Here is a 17184-nt window from a genome sequence, read left to right as displayed (position 1 = left end):
TGACCCTGCCTTGCCTGTTCCCTTCCACCGAAACCACAGTAGAGGCTCGTGACCACATTTCTGCTCCTCTGGCTCTGTCTCCTGACCAACCCCAGCTCTCCCCCTGTGGCCCCCCGTGATGTGGCATGGCCCCTCTTCTTGGGGTCTGTAAGTAACGAGCTCTCTTTTTCAACAGCAATCATCCCCTGATCTGTGGGCCTTACTGACCCTCAGATTTTCTATGAACACACTGTACTCAAAAACACTGCATCAGCTTTTCTAAGCTGGCCTGGGAAGTGTGGTATCAGCATGTCCGCCTTCTGCTGTTACAAGTGAGTCACAAGCCCACCCAGAATCAAGAAGAGGAGACATAGCTCCCATCTCTCAATAGGAGGCAGGTCAAAGAATTTGCAGCCATTTACAAATCACAACACACATGCAAAAGTGTGCACAAATCGTAAAAGTAGAGCTTGACGATTTTCATAAAGTGAACACGTCTGTGTGATTAGCCCCCAGATTAGGAGACACCTCGCCAGCACCCCCAGAAGCTCTCCTTTGCCCCCACAGCCTCTACCTCCACTCAAGGGTAATCAATATCCTAACTTCTAAAATCACAACTCAGTATGCCTGCTTCTGAACTTTAAGTAAATGAAATCATACGCCATGGGTATGTGTATTCTCACCCACAGAGCTTCTCTGGGTCAGCATTAGGTTGTGAGATTCACCCACGCTGTAGTGTAGTTGTGGTGTGGTGTAGTTGTGGTTTGTTCCTTCTCATTGCTGTATGATAGTCCATTGTATGTATGCATCACCACCTATTTACATCCATCCTACTGTTGGTGAACATTTCTGTTATATCAAGTTCAGCTATACATGTTCTTTCACATGTCTTTGATGACACATAAATATCTATTTTGCTGAGTACTGTACATAGCTAGGAGTGGGGCTGGTGAATCACAGGTTCTGCACGTTTCATTTTAGTAGGTACGTCCTGGCCATCACTTTCCCAAAGCAGCCGCTCTGCGTACTCCCGACGGCGTATGGGATTCCCATGGTGCCTCATCCTCACCAGCCCTGGGCATGGTCAGTCTTTTTCAGGTGAACCAGTGTGGTGGGTGTGCAGGGGTATCTTCTGGTGGTTTCAATTGGCATTTGCCTAATGACTACTGACAGTGAGCACCTTTTCACAGGTTTACTGGCCATTTATATATCTTCTTTTTTTTAACATGTTAGACGTTATTACTATTATGATTATTGTTCTATTACTACTACCACTACTACTATCATTAACTTTTTCTTATTATTTTTAAAAATTTCTTGTTGGAGTATAGTTGCTTTACAATGTTGTGTTAGTTTCTGCTGTACAGCAAAGTGAATCAGTTATACGTATACATATATCCCCTCTTTTTTGGATTTCCTTCCCATTTAGGTCACCACAGAGTGTTGAGTAGAGTTCCCTGTGCTCTACAGTAGGTTCTCATTAGTTATCTATTTTATACATAGTAGTGTATATACGTCAATCCCAATCTCCCAACGCACCCCACCCCCACTTCCCCCCTTGGTATCCATAAGTTTGTTCTCTACATCTGTGTTTCTATTTCTGTTTTGCAGATAAGTTCATCCATACCATTTTTCTAGATTCCAGATGTGGAGAAAAGGGAGCCCTCCTACACTGTTGATGGGAATGTAAATTGGTGCAGCCGCTATGGAGAACGGTATGGAGGTTCCTCAGAAAACTAAAAATAGAGCTACCATATGACCCAGCAACCCCACTACTGGGCATATACCTGGAGAAAACCCATGCTCTCCGTGCAGCAGGTGGAGCCTGAGTGACTGTCCCTGTGAGGCACATGTGAGCGCTGTGATTGCAGAGGGTGTGCTGTTTACCCAAGGGCCACAATAGCTCACGGGACCAGAGATCCAGGTGGAGGTGCTGAACTCCTGCAGTCACGTGCTGGCTTGAAGGGCACCAGCTCCGTGAGCCCCAAAACCTCACTTGAGTCAGGACACAGCTGTTCCCTCCTTTACCGATTTGGGGCTAGCTAGTAGGGACCCTGCTGTAGATTATGCCTCGTTGCAACCTATGCATATAGAGAGCTCTGTCTCTATAAGCATAAGGGCCTCCATTCAAATGGAAAGTAAGAAAAGTGCATCTGAACAGTAGAGAGAGGAACACTGAAAAGTCCTTTGAACCTCAGGATGATGGATGGATGGATGGATGGCTAGATGGAGATGATATAGTGAGGATGATTAGATAGATAGATAGATGGTTAGATAGGTGGGTAGGTAAATAGATGGTAGATAGATAATAGATTAGATAGATATAGAGATGGTGACTAGATAGACAGATAGAGATAGATGAATAGATAGTTAGATAGAGATAGGTGGTAGTTACGCTCTCCCAGGGGTCCTGCCAGCTCTGAATCCAGAGGGAAGGCGCTTCTTATTCATCCCTTCACTGAACAATCCGGTCCTCAGGTCGCACTGAGGTGGGAGCTGAGGGGATGGGCTCTGTGCCCCCAGCAGGGCGAGGAGGGTGTCTCAAGGGGCCAGTTTAGCTCAGGAGGGTCTCAGCCACAGGTCGACTCAGCCGCTGGAATCACTGGCAATCAGTCACAGAGCAGCGGTTTGACGCCTGTTGGAACTTTCTGTGTCCCTTTTCCTGTCTGTTCAGGACTCACTGGGCACAGGGGTGCGACTGGCTCCTAAGGAAACACCACCCTGAGCAAGTGTCCCCCGCTTCCTGACTTTCCTGGGCCTCTTCCCCAGGGCAAACCACACGCCGGCCCGCAGCCCAGGGCGCCGGGTACACCGCACAGCCCCAAGGCCCCACCAAGCGCCACTTCCTCCCCGAAACCTCCGGTCTCTGCAGCAGCCCCCACACCTGGTGCTCGAGCATCTGAGGGCAACTCACAGGTACCTGCTCCCCGTGACTCACCCCTCAGCGCCTTAGCAACCTCCGTAACCCCGTGCCCCTCAGGCCTCTCCGAATCTTCTTCCTGTTTTGGTATTTGGCACAAAACAAGCTGTCTGGATGGTGGGTGATGCTGGGAGCCCCGTGGTCCCCCTTCCCAGGGCACCCACGGAGAAGTCACATCCACATCCCGAAGAGAGGCAGGCGGGTGCTGTCACATATGTGAGTCCGGGGAGATCAGTCCCAAATGAGGAGCCGTCGAGAGAGGGCCCTAACGCCTCGGACCTGCCGCTCTGGCCTTCCTGCTTGTCGATGCGGGTGCAGACCTCCGCGTGAGCGTCCCTTCCCCAGCAGGAGCACTGACTGCCCAGTGGCTGACCGCTTGGTTGCTCTGTGCACCGTGGGCTCTGGCCCACACCTGCTGAAGGTGTGCTCCTTGGCCCCTTTCTGCCCCGCCCCCCCCGCCCCCCGGGTTCTCCCCCCACAAGCGCAAAGTATCCCATTTCTCCAACTCCATCCCATCTGCTCTTAGGAAATGACCCACTGTTGGTTTGTAGGGGAGCAGAATCTGCCACCCCAAAATACACGTGTTTGGCCTAAGGATTCTTTTAAGCTGGTTATTTTTAAGAAGGCACAGGCACAGAAGAAGCTCTGAAAGCCAAGTCGAAGTTGCCCTTTGTAAAAGATGCTTATATTTGTAAGAGTGTCTCCCCTGTCGTACCAAGAAGAGGGGTAATGACTCAATCTGTAGAAACTCTAGTCAACGCAGAAGGCAAGGACTTAAATCTGCAGAGCTCCCTTACCCTTGTTTACTGTGCTTTTCCCGCTCGCCTCTCATCTCTAGCTGCCCCACTCCTAACATCTTCTGTTGTCTTCAGCTGAGGAAAGCATTTAAGATGATGGTTTTGCCCATTTTGGCGAGTTACTCAGTTTTCCTGGGTCTCTCCCACGTATACACGTTATTCAGCTTTTGGGTTTTTTCTCCTGTTAATCTGTCTCTTGTCCATTTCGTGATGAGGCCAGCCAAAGAAGCCAGAAGGGAAGAAGGGACATGTCCCCTCCCCTACAGTCTTTTACGTCTTACTATGAAGCTACTGACGCATTTCCCACTCACAAGAGTATGTGCCTTTTGAGACTCACCCAGCTGTGACTGTGGAGGGCCAGGTGTGCCCCTGTTAGGGGTTATCAATTAGTGCAGCCATGTAGGGAAGAATGATCCAGAGAGCTTCCAGAAGGTTCTAAGGGTCTGCACCCCCAGGGTGTGGTCCAGTGAAAGCAGCCCAGTTCTGTCAGCCGGTTTTGCTCCATGACATGAGACTGACACTGACCTTTGGTCCTCCTGGCCTGACGTGTCCTTCCTCCCGGTCAGGCACGGCAGGGGTCCTGGCTGGTGGCTGGGGTCGATAGGGATGCTCTACCTGTTCCCAACAGAAGCAGAAAGAGAGGGTGTGTGAAGAGCAGAACAATCTCTCTGAGCCCCAGCAAGGGACGTCCTTCCCGCGGTGCCCGAAAAGACTCACCTCTGGTCCACTTACCTCACTCACCGAGGGTGACGCCAGGGAGCCCGGCGGAGTCTCGTGCAGCGGCCAGCTGCCTTCCCAGGGGGCCCTGGAGCATCGAAGGCGCCCCGAGCACTCTCCCCTCTGCAGGAATTGAATCAGTGCACCGCACTAGCCTCCACACTGTTCTTCCCTTCACCCACCCCTGCTGAAAAAAAAAAAAAGGAAAGAAAGAAAGGGGAAAAAAAACCACCCAGGGTATCAGCCAAGGTGATCTTCCTGCCACAGGACAAGCTCGCTCAGACACATGGCCTCCCACGCAGGCCTGTCTCCCACACCTCCCGAGAAGGAGGGAGTGGGGGGATGTTGCTCTAGGAAGCGGTTTCCCTTCTGTTCCATTTCTTTGCCCCCCACAGGCAGGGGTTTAGGCCATAGATGTTACTCCCAAGCCACCAGAGTCAGGAACTTCAGAAGCAGCCAGCATTCTCTCCCCCCCTCCCCTCCCCCCATGAGGGGGTGATGAGCGAAGTAAAGAAGTACCGTCTGGGGACCCTGCCAAGCTCAGGCTGGGGGTCGGGAAGCGAGGGGAGACTCGGCCTGGCTCGGGATTCCCTGGGTTTGTGATCCAGGCGAGGCGCTCTAACGGAGCCCGAAAGCCCACGTGCAGCTCTGATGGGCTGCACTCCCAAGGGCTGCACTTGGCGGTGGCTGGACAGCAGATGAAACCAGGGTGTTCCCCAGCCACCCCTTCTCCCCGCGCCCCCCTCGTTTCCCTACCGCACAGCTGGCGAATCAATGAGGCATCAGACCCACCCCCGGATCAGGGCTGTAACGCTGCCAAGTTGCCGCCCCAGGGATGTGAGCGTGAGCTTCTTTCTGAGCTTCTCTGCACGTGGAAGGAAGGCGCTTCCGTCAGCAGCCGGCTCTCCAGCCCGGCCTTGGACCCCAGCCCCACCCCCGAGCTCTGTGTCTCTGGTGTGACATCCCTCACGCCTCGGTTCCCCGCCACCCCTCCCCTGTCTAGAATTTGGGTCAACACGCCCCCCTAACTGACCTCCCACTGATGAAGGCCATGGGACCCCATTTTTCCCTTGTGTAGACTGGTCCCTAAAAGATGTCCCCCAAAGCTCCAGATCAGTTGGAGAGAAGTTTGGTAAAGAAGCCCTGTCTTACCTGCACCTTTTACCATCAACTTCCCTCCCACGGCCCGGAAGGAAGAACTAATGCCGTTTCCAGAGGTGCCTGACTTACACACAGATGGCAAACCCCAGGAGAACCTTCCTTCGTGTCCTCAAGACTTTTAGGGCTCTCCCACTAAAAGGGCAGACTAGCAGGCCTACGAAGGGCAACAAACTGTGGAATACCCTCACCCCACACTGTTCACTCATGGGTCGTTCAACAAGCGTTTACTGAGCGCCAGCTTCGAGCCGGGAACACGTACGTACCTGTGTGTGCTGGGAGGGGAAACTTTTCCTCCGCCCTCCTGGGTTTAGTGGCTGCAGTTGTGTCCGTTAATTGGACAAGAGACGAACGAACAGGAGAAGGGCGCACACATTTTAGCTGACGTTAACAATTTTACTCTGACTTGGCCCGGGAGGCTTCACAGAAAAGAAGTGAGCAGCCAAAGTGGATAGGAATAAGTTTATACAGCATTTTAACAAAGAGCAGTGGGGCTTCCCTGGTGGCACAGTGGTTAAGAATCCACCTGCCAGTGCCGGGGACACGGGTTCGATCCCTGGTCCAGGAAGACCCCACATGCCACGGAGCAACTAAGCCCGTGTGCCACAATTACTGAGCTCACGAGCCACAACTACTGAGCCCACATGCCACAACTAGTGAAGCCCGTGCACCTAGAGCCCATGCTCTGCAGCAAGAGCAGCCACCGCAACGAGAAGCCCGCGCACTGCAACGAAGAGTAGCCCCCGCTCGCCACAACTAGAGAAAGCCGGCGTGCAGCAAGGAAGACCCAGCGCAGCCAAAAATAAATAAATAATTTGTTTAAAAAAAAACAAAACAAAGAGCAGTAAGTGGTGGAAACTAACAAGACAGAGGAAAGCAGGGAGCGGGTGTGGGGATGCCGTAATAGATGGGGAAAGGAGTAGAAGATTGAGGGCTGTCTAGTAAGGTTTATCATGCACCTTCCTCTCTTGGCTCTGGGCTAAGAGACTAGAGTCCTCTCAGATGATTAAGAGTTGCTGTCTTCCTGGTAAGGAGGGTGAAATGCCTTTACAAATGGAAATTTCTATCCTGCTTTTAGCCAAATAGGAAGAAGGCAGAGATATTTTTTCCTTCTCTTTCTGCTATTTTTCTTAGTTGCCTTCAGCTCAAAATAATCCTTATGCCAAAGAGGCACAAGTGGGTGGCATATTCTGGTCCCCTTCGTGTGTACACATGACTGAGAAGTACATGGTGGGCTCTCCTTGTGTTCATAGAAACACATCGCTCAGTCCCCTAGCACGTGCTTGGCCTGGAACCTAGCAGATCCCTTACAAAGTTACCATCTCTCCTGCCCTTTTATGATCTTGTCCAGTCTAAGTAGCAGCCCTCACTGGCCGCCATCCTGTGCTTACCACCTGTACTATGCATGGGATTTCACGCTCTCAGGGGCTGTTCTCCAGTCACTTCTTGGGCAGGGGTGTTTCATTTCAACCAGCTGTTGAGTTCCTCAGCGGTAGGAAGTGCAGCGGCTCTTTTATCTACAGGGGCTGCTACAGTGGAAGGTGTGGGAGACCTCGCCTAGTCCCTGGGAGGCCAGGATTCAGGAGGCCTGTGAACCTGGGTGGGAGAACAATTACCTCTTTATTTTCACTAGGCTCTAACTGCAACCTGTCAGCCTAGGCCCTGGCAGCCGGTCACAGTGGAATGAAGTATACCTGTGACTCTGTCACTGACAGAAATCATGACTCTCTTCATAGCCCATTACAGGTGATTCAAGTACCTTGAAATATGTTTGCACATCACTGCTTTGAGATTACAGTTGTTATTACTTAATAATCATACGGAAGGAACATCATGTTAGAAATCTGGTTTTTAACATTTGGATAACTGTATTTTAACATGAGCAGTTTTTTGTCATCTTATGTACTTTACTTCATACATTTTAAACCATCACCCTGAGGAAGGTCCTTAGTTTCACCTGAAGGGTCCATGGCACAAGAAAAGGTAGAGAACCCTTGATCTAGTCTGACATTTTTGTCTTCCAAGTGAAGAAACTGACACATGGGATTTTTTTTTCCCCCAAATCCTCCTGGCTTTCTCCAGCGAGACGGGACCAGAACCCTCAGCTCCTGGTTCCTTTTCAGGGCTCTCCTCACAATGCAGAGCCCTTTAATCCCTACACCCACCTCCTCTCAGCCCCAAACACATGATGACTCAGCAAATACTGTCCCCCAAAGGCTAGAATTTGGACCTATGGTACGACTCCCTGACCCACTGATTGTCCTGATTTTTTCTCAAGGTGGCTTGACAACTTCCTTCCTTGTAATCTATAATATTTGTCATCTTCCACCTGGCCCAGAAAATCAATACCAATGACAGTAATAGTAGTGGCACCCTTGATTGAGGACTTACTCTCTGTCGCCCTTAACTATTATATATTTATTTACACCTCAGTTCATCGACAAAGAAGCACTATTCGTCCCATTTTACAGATGAGGAAAATGAGGCTCAGAGAAGTTAAGTGATTTGTCTAAGGCCACACAGCCAATTTCATCAAAGATCCAGGTGCTTCTTCTGATAGGTTCAATTTCAAGGAGGTTGCAGCTGGGGCTGGAGGTTAAGGAGGTGGCCAAGGGATAGTATCACCCAGATATGAAGGACACGAAGGACTCGGTGCTGCTGTTTCTGGGGCGGGTGGAGCCACTGCAGCTGAGGCTGGTGATGTCTGAGCTTGGCGACCGCCCTGGGTGTTACCCTTAAAGCAGCTTCACAGGGCATTGATTTCTGATGTGATCTGTGCCTGCCCAAGGGAAGCAGGGGTGCACCCCTATCTCATCTCTGTGGTTTGCTCTGTTCCATGAGCATCTTCAGCCCCAAGCATAAGCAGAGAGGCACCACGTGGCTTAGTTCTGGGTACAGCCACTGCTGGGGGAGGGGAGCGGGGGTCTGTAAAACTAATGCCTTTTATCCTTTTTTCTTTTTTTTTTGTGGTACGTGGGCCTCTTACTGTTGTGGCCTCTCCCGTTGCGGAGCACAGGCTCCAGACGCACAGGCTCAGCGGCCATGGCTCACGGGCCCAGCCGCTCCGCGGCATGTGGGATCTTCCCGGACCGGGTCACGAACCCACGTCCCCTGCATCGGCAGGCGGACTCCCAACCACTGCGCCACCAGGGAAGCCCTTTTTTTTTTTTTTTTAATGATGGAGGAGGAGAAGGATTGGGGGTGGTTACAGATGTATTTGTTTCTTCCTCCTTTTTAAAATCCATTTAATCCTTGATAGACTTCTAGACACTTGAGTAACCTATTTATTCCCTCAGGTGGAGTGAATGTCTACATTATGCTGAACTTCCAGAACCAGCTAGAGATACAACAGCGACAGAGTCCTTCCTTCTGGTGAAGTGGACAGATGAGCAGGCAGGCGACCTCTATGGAGAGACAGACGCAGCTGAGAGAGTGAGTTCAGGGCACTAAGGGACCACCCGAGGGGATGCTTGTCCTGGTCCCGAGTAGTCAGGGAGGTTTCCCAGAGATGAATGGTGAGGATGTGGAAGAAAACTTCCCTCTGCCTTTCTAGGTTCTTCTGGCTGGTCTAAGAATTAAATTGAAATAAGACAGATTAACAGGAGAAAATCACATTTAGTTTCATATATACAGGAACCCCACATACAGGAGAAGGTCAGAGACCCACACATACATGAGAGGGTCAGAGACAGAAAGGTAAGATGAGGTCTGTACGCCATCCTGAGCTGAGGAATGCCATCAGGACCTGGGGTTTCCAAGGACGGGAGGGTCATTCATGTGGGGATAAGAAGAAGAGCAGATGTTGGGTAATTAGATGCGCTTTCCCTGACATACAGATAGGGCCACTTTGGTAAAAGGTAACTCTGGTAACAACTCTTTTTCTGGGAAAAATCCACAATTGAAATTCTTTTAGGTAGTTAGGGGAGGGGCAGTAATTTCTCTAGAACCCGCAGGGTATCGATTGCCTTTAGCTCAAAATAATCCTCATGCAAAAGTGACACATTTTGGGGCGGGGGGTTCATTATGAACCCCTACGAAATGCACCCATGTACTAGCAACTAGATAAAAAGCCCAGAAGAGTCTATGCACCCCAGCAGCCCCATCCAGTCACTGACTCCCAAGGTTACTATGTTAGTGATGATACTAGATTATTTTTGCCTGGTTTTGAACTTGATATAAATGGAATCACACGGAATGTGTTCTTCCAGCTCTGGCTTCTTTTGCTCAACAGTATTTTGGTGCAACTCATCCATACTGTTAATAGCTGTAGTTCATTCACTCCCATTGCTGTCTTTATTCCTTTGCTGGGATAGATCAGTACTTATTTATTCATTTTCCTGCTGATGAACATCTGAGTTGTATCCAGCTGAGGCTGTTACAAATAGTGCTGCTACAGACATCCCTGAGCACATCTTTGGGGGAACATATGCACTCATTTCCTTTGGGATATGCCCAGGGCAGAATTGCTGGGCCACAGAGTATGCATGGGTGCAGTTTTAGTTGATGCCATACTTAGTTGATATTTAAAAGAGAAAAAGAGAGCAAGGGAGAAAACATTTTTAATTATCTGAAAAAAAAATTAAGCTTAATGAACATTTTATCAAAGAGGCACTTTTCCTCTGTGATTGCACAATTAGATTTTAAAAATAATAATTGGAGGAGAACTCAGGGATGGTGTAGCCCAGTGTTTTTCAGCCATTGTAAAATTCACAATGGGTTTTTCAATTTTTTTATTATGGTAAATATACATAACATAAAATTTACTATTTAACCATTTATAGTAAGTTTTGAAATTATTTTAGTTGGTCATGATCAAATTTTTTTTTTAATGGAACAGAATTTTTAAAAAGTGTCACAATAAACATAAATACTATTGAATATTTCATGGGACTTTTGTTATGGGTGTGTGAGCTCTGGGTCAAAAAAGCTTGTAAAACACGGGTCTAGTCCAACTTTTTAAATTTACAGAGTGGAAGGTACACTCAGAGATGTAAGTGATGTTTCTAAACACAGCTTGAACTAGACCATGACATCCTGGCTTCCAGTTCAGTGTACTCTCCAACTTCCATCTCACCACCTGAGATCACTGCCGCTGATCTTGTCAAAGTTACAGGCTAGATGGTGCTGTGTGTTTGTGGCCCCGTACTTTACCCACGAGAAAGGATCTCAAGTCCCCTGACCCTTGAGTTGGTCCCCAGGAGGCTGCCAGAGCCAGGACCCAACAACCAGCACCTTCTGAACCATTAAAACTCGGGGCACCCATTTGACCCTTTCTACTTTAGGGTCAACCAGGAATAGTACAAACCTAGAAACTTGAAGAGTGGGGAAAGAACCTGTGGTTTGACATTTTTCAGAATTTTTTTTCTCTTTTGTGTGTGTTTCAAGGACACCTTTCAAGTGCAGAGATCTGGAGAGGAAGCGCTATAAATAGAAGGGGCCTCGAGGTGGGGGGGAGGGGAAGGGAGGGCTGGGGGAGGAGGAAGTGCGTCCCCAAATCTAGGGCCCTGGCAGGGCTTTTCAGGGGGCCCTTCCTCACCATCAAAACCAGGGCTGGCGCCAAGTGCGCTGGCCTGGGTCCCCACGTTCCAGCTCCAGCCAATCCCCACCACCACGTCCACCAAGACAGCCCCTGGGAGGAAAGGGATCCATCTCACCTCGGACCTAAGTTCCCGGGGCCACTCGGCTGAAAAGGACTCCCACGTCATTCGCCCCTCAGCCATCAGCGGTGTTATAACATCACTTGGGTGTGTCTCACCCTAGTCAAACCTCAGCAGTGCCTTCCCAAGGTCTTAGAATAAACCCCGCCCCCAGCCCACCGACGGCAGATTCATCATTTTTGACCAGGTAGACGCAGCAGGAAGGGAGAGGGTGGAGAGCAGGTGACGTGAGGCTGTATTTGCACGGCATCCCCTGTTTTTCCGGGGAGTGTATCTCTCCTCGGGGGCCTGGCTTTGGTGGGAAGAGGCAGAAAGGCCGTGGAGGTTGTTGGGGGAGGGGCTAGAGTCCCCCTCCCCCCCAATCACTGACCGCCTTTCACTCCTCCCAGGTGCACCTCCTCACCCAGGGCCTTCTCTCTGCTCCTCACCTACAGCTCCTCTCAGCCTTCCAGCCTCCACCTCAGTATCACCTTGTTGGGCCAAGTGCTCTTCAAGGACCCTGTAAATTAGAACCTCTTGTTGCCCGATGGGCCCTTCCTTCCAACACCTTATGTGTGTGTCAGCGTTTGATTTGTGTGATTATTAGGTTAATATCTCCCCCAACAAACTGTGAACTCTGAAGACAGGTCCAGGTTGGCTTTGCTCACTGCTGTATGCCCACCTCCTAGCTCAGTGTCTGCACAGGAGATGGTGCCCAATACCATACAGGTGGGAAGAGGGAGGGTGGAGGGAGGGGAGGAGGTAGGAGAGAGGGGAAGGGGAAGGAGAGGAGAGCAGAGGGGATGCCGGGAGAAGATGGAGGGGAGGGGGAGGGGAGGGGAGGGGAGGGGAGGGGAGGGGGAGGGGGAGGGGCCAGTTATCATTAAGAACTGAGCAGCTCTCTCCCTCTGTCACTCCCTGAAAATGGGTTTACAGTTTCCCCTGTTCTAACCAGTCAGCTTGGGAGCCAGTGAGTGGTGTGCCCTCGGGTTCCCGCTGCCCTCGGAGAACAAGCCTCATGGGCTTCACAGGGGCACCTGACATCTGCCAGAGGCCAGTCGGGCAGCTGTGTGGACCTGGTGGAGATGCAGAGCCCGCCGCCCTCGGCGGGAGCCCTGTCAAAAGTTAAAGGTTAGGAGAGGACCTCCGCCAAGGTGACTGGGCACAGAGAGAGACCCCAGGGCGCAGTGTAAAAAGTTGGGTGGGTCCAGCTGGCCTAGGGCTTTGGTTTGGCTGGGAGGGGTGTGTGATTTGGGAGCCAAGGCTGAGCTGTTTGAGATGCTAAACTGCACCCTTCCCCCAAGCAGCCATGGAACCCCAGCTGTCTAACATTCTCCAACAGCATCCATTTGAAAGAGGGCTTAATTCTACTCAGTCTGGTGCACTCTGGAAGTAGGATCCGTATACCATAAAAGTGCGATTCAGTGGTATTTAGGTGTTTAGTAAATTTAGAGTTGGGCAACCATCACCACGATCCAGTTCCGGAACATCCCACCTGTAAAAAATGAATGAGCAGAAACCTCGATTAAATAGTCAGAAGGGGCAGCTGTCATGTCCTGTGGCCATAGCAGAGCCCAACAGGAAGGAAACAGACTCCTCTTCTTTCTTGGCAAGAACTCAGCCAATGAAAAGCCATGGACTCTGTTTACAACAGCAGCCCTCCAGACTTCCTCTTCCCCTCTATAAAAGAGTTCTCCTTCCCTTGCTGTGTGGAGACTTGCACGTGGCTCGCCATGGCTGCAGAGGCGGAAGTGTAATTCTCTGCTGATCCCAGATAAACCCATCTTCGCTAGAGAAATATCTGGCAGTTGGTTTGTTTCAAGTCAGCACCTCCAGGAGATCCCTTGTGTCTGTTTATGGCCCTCCCATTACAGCCCAGACCGGCCAACCTCTAATCTGCTCTCTCTGCATATGTTTTTGCCTTTTCTGGATGCTTCATGTAAACAGAATCATCCACTACATGGCCTTTGGCATCCGGCGCCTTTCACTGAGCATAACGATTTTGAGGTTCATGTGTGGCATGCATGTTTCGGCAGTTTGTTTCTTTTTGTTGCTGAATGGTCTTCCTGGGTCTTGGTTTCTTATTAATGGAAGGGAAAGATATTTTTAGTCATACAGAAACCATGCCTTCCTCTAAGGACCCAAATGAATGAGAGGTTGGTCCGGGTGAGGCTTCTGTGCCTAGGAGACAGAGAGAATGTCCCATCATGGTGATGGAGACGCAGGAAGATTCTCTGGATGGAAAAAGTTAAAACACATCTCAATGGGATAGAGTGATGAACAGAAACCAGTTAGGTCAAATGTCAAAAAAGCCTCTCCTTTGGTTTCAGATATCACTTGCATAAGTGAGAAGTGCCGGACTAGGTAACACCTTGAGGGCTGTAACAGGAGAACAGAGGAGCCCTGAGTTCAGAGAGATGGCCCAAGGTCAGGGCCACCCCTGCACCAAAGAAATGGGAATCCCCTGGTGCAGATTAGGGTCAGGAGCTTGTCAGTCCTCACACGGGATTCCAATGTACAGCCAAGGGCAAAGTCAAGGATGACTGTGCTAAAGGTTACGGGACGCCCAAAGTAACCGACTGCTGTACCAGAAGGGAGGGTCTCAGGTGGAATCCTGGTGTTCCCTTAACAGCCCCACGCAGACCTCCTCTTCTGGAAGGCCAGCAGGAGGCCTTGTAACTATCGTCCTCACCTCCTCCACCGATGCCCTAATGCTGGCTCCACAGAGAGGACCTGGTAGGTGCATAGACAACACCAGCTTGTCACAGGACTGAGAAAACTGGTTCTTCCTACTTTATTAAAGAAAAAAAAAAATCCCAAGTATTACCTGAATACATTCTCATAGAAAATTCATAAAGGACAGTTCCCCTAGGACAAATCACAACGGTCTGATATGCATACTTGTAGACACTTTTCCATGCATTTACCTCTCTAGGTAATATACAACTACATAGCTTTTATTTTGCCTATAAACAAATGAGATTATGCTCGAGGAATTATGTGAAAACTTGCTTCTCAATATATCACCAGGATCGTTGCACGTCAGGACGCACAGCTCTGATTCGTCTCTGAAACAGCTGCAAAATGGGAGGTGACTTTCCTCACTGAACCATGGGTTTTATCCTACATCGCTCTCAACGTTGCTCACTTCTGCAAATGTCATTTCTGTGGGCCTCCTTGTACATATGTACCCAGGCACATGTCTACACTTTTTGTTACTAGGACAGATTCTTAGAAGTGGAGTGAGGGGGAGTTCTGGACTCTGCATTCAGCTTTGTTCATTTATTTGCCTGTAGAGCTACAGTGACTGTAACAGGAGAGTCAGTGGTTTCAGTCTTGGTTATATTATGGATTCTGTTGCTCTTGTGAGTAGGATCCCTTTCCCCTTACCTTTTCTAATAAGTTAGAGTTAGTGATTAAGAAAACCATAGGTTTTTAATTGTGGTAAAACACGTAAAAGGTGAAAATTGACCTTTTTCACCCTTTTTAAGTGAATGGTTCTGTGGCATTAAGTACATTCACATTGTTGGGCAACCATCATCACCATCCAGCTCCAGAATTTTCTCATCTTCCCAAACAGAAACTCTATACCCATTAGACACTTACACCCCAGTTCCCCCTACTTCCAGCCCTCAGCAACCACTGTTCTACTTTTTATCTTTATGAATTTGATCTAGGAACCTCACACAATATTTGTCCTTTTGTGTTTGGCTTCTTTCACTTAACATAATGTCTCCAAGTTTCGTCCACAACGTAGCACTCCACTGCTTTTTATGGCTGAATAATAGTCCACTGTACATGTATGATGTATGTCACATTTGTTTTATCCAGTCATCTGTCAATGGACACTTGGGTTGCTTCACCCTTTTGGCTACTGTGAATACTGCTGCTGTGAAGAGTAGGAACCCTCAGTGTACAAACATCTGTTTGAGTCTCTGCTTTCACTTCTTTGGTTATATATCCAGAATTTGAATTTGAACTCCTTGTTTAATTTTTTGAGGAATCATCACACCATTTTCCACAGTGTCTGTACCATTTTGCAGTCCCGCCAGCAATGCACAGGGAGCCAATTTCTCCACATCCTCACCAGTACTTGTTATATTCTATCGTTTTTTAAAAACACCCACACAAATGGATGTGAAAGCCATTGATCTGTGTATGTTGGTCTTGTGTCCAGCCACCTCCCCAAATTCTCCCATTAGTTTTTCATTCGGGGTCTTGGATTCTCTAGGTAGTTCATCACATCACCTGCAATAGTGACAATATTTTTCTTCTCATTTTAGATTCAGGCCCTTTTGTCTTATTTTCCTACATTGTCAAGGATCCACATTACAAGGTTGAAGAGAAGCGGTGATGGCAGGTACCCCTTCTTTCTAGTGTTTTACTATTACATGTCATGATTTGTGCAAACTTCTGGTAGACCCTGGTTAGGGTTAGGAATGTGGCCTCTGTGCCTGCGTTGCTAAGAGTTTATCAACAATATCCAGCTTGTCAAATGTTTTTGGAGTGCCTACTGAAATAACTATGCCTCAATTCCGTGAATTACACTGATAGGTTCCCTAATAACCAATTCCTGTATTTGTTAGATAAACCTACTTGTCATGAAGTATTTGTGTTTAATGTAGAGACTGAGATATAGTAGATCACCCCAAATGAACAGGAGGCCAATGGCTAATGAAACAGAAGAGATAGTGACAGATACGGATCGTATCTTTGTTCCAAGAAGGGCACATCAGTGGGGGAAAAATCCCAAAGGAGCAAGATTCTTCAAAGAACCTTTGACCCTGTTGTAATAAGATGGAGAAAATTGTATTCAACCAAGTTAATATCGAGGAGAGTTCTAGGTGCATTTGGAAGAAACATTTTGATAAACAGTTTGCAATTGTTGAAATGTCTACCCAAGAAGAGCCTCATGTTGGGCTAAGAACCTGAGCTGCTGGGATGGGCAGGGCTGGGACAGAGCTGACTTGTCTCTGGCATGAAAAGGAGAGGAAGAAAAGGTAGAAGGGGAAAGCCAAAGAGACTGGGCAGTGCTGGGGAGAAAGGAGAAAAAGAAAAGGAAGCAAACCCTGGCATTGGGGCAGCCAAGGAGGGCCACTGGGGAGAAGGGATTGTCTACTGGGCTATAGGTTGTTTGGTGTAGTTACCTGCGACTGATGCTTTTGCACATCTGGGGCCCAGTGGGGGAGCAGGGAAAGGGCCAACTTCTGTCTGCAGCTGGAGGATGCCATGCAGGTGGAGCATAGGAGCTGAGGGCATCTGACTTCTAGATCAACCCAAGGTTTGGGAGTTGACAGAACCTTGCACCCGAGCTGGCTTGGGGGTTACAAGGGGAAAGGGCTAAGTACGACTTGGGGGATGAAACTTCTGGTCTGGAGGATCTTAATCACATGTATGTGGATCCTTCAAAGAATCTATGACTAAAACTCAGAGGGTTCATGAACTTAAATAGGAAAAATTTACATCTTTATTTTCCCTAACCTCTCACTGAAATTGAGCATTGCCTTCTATTATGAACACAGGCAACAATCCCTAAGGTTTAGCCGTGCCGAGAGAAATAACAGATTTTCACACCACACTTTAGTTGTTGCCAATATCTCAAAATATTTTTTATACTCGTTGCTGCTTTGAAATCACGTGGTCATAGACCCACCATCTGGGCATCAGAAAGAGTATGATGGGGCTTCCCTGGTGGCGCAGTGGTTGAGAGTCTGCCTGCCGATGCAGGGGATGCGGGTTCGTGCCCCGGTCCGGGAAGATCCCACATGCTGCGGAGCGGCTGGGCCCGTGGGCCATGGCTGCTGAGCCTGCGCGTCTGGAGCCTGTGCTCCACAACGGGAGAGGCCACAGCAGTGAGAGGCCCGCGTACCGCAAAAAAAAAAAAAAAGAGTATGATGGTGCTGGACCCTAAGGACCAGACCGAAGGCAGGGTGGAGGTACTCCACCTGGTTTTCTGTTTTGTCATTTAATCCAGCAC

General features: G+C 49.1%; 1 long non-coding RNA gene across 1 annotated transcript; it reads left to right on the top strand.

Annotated features, from left to right (window-relative positions):
• Positions 1-1651: 1651 nt before the first annotated feature.
• Positions 1652-16975, top strand: LOC113625402 (uncharacterized). The gene is made up of 5 exons (XR_003434659.1): positions 1652-1694; positions 2749-2895; positions 7205-7317; positions 8868-9003; positions 15491-16975. It is a non-coding gene; the product is annotated as an uncharacterized LOC113625402 (long non-coding RNA).
• The last annotated feature ends 209 nt before the right edge of the window (positions 16976-17184 follow it).

The sequence above is a fragment of the Aethalodelphis obliquidens genome, unplaced genomic scaffold (assembly GCF_003676395.1).
Source record: "Aethalodelphis obliquidens isolate GAN/ISIS:26980383/991018 unplaced genomic scaffold, ASM367639v1 scaffold15, whole genome shotgun sequence".
In the NCBI taxonomy this organism is placed as follows: Eukaryota; Metazoa; Chordata; class Mammalia; order Artiodactyla; family Delphinidae; genus Aethalodelphis; species Aethalodelphis obliquidens.
The sequence above is the reverse complement of the archived record's forward strand: the minus strand, read 5'-3'. Positions and strand labels throughout refer to the sequence as shown.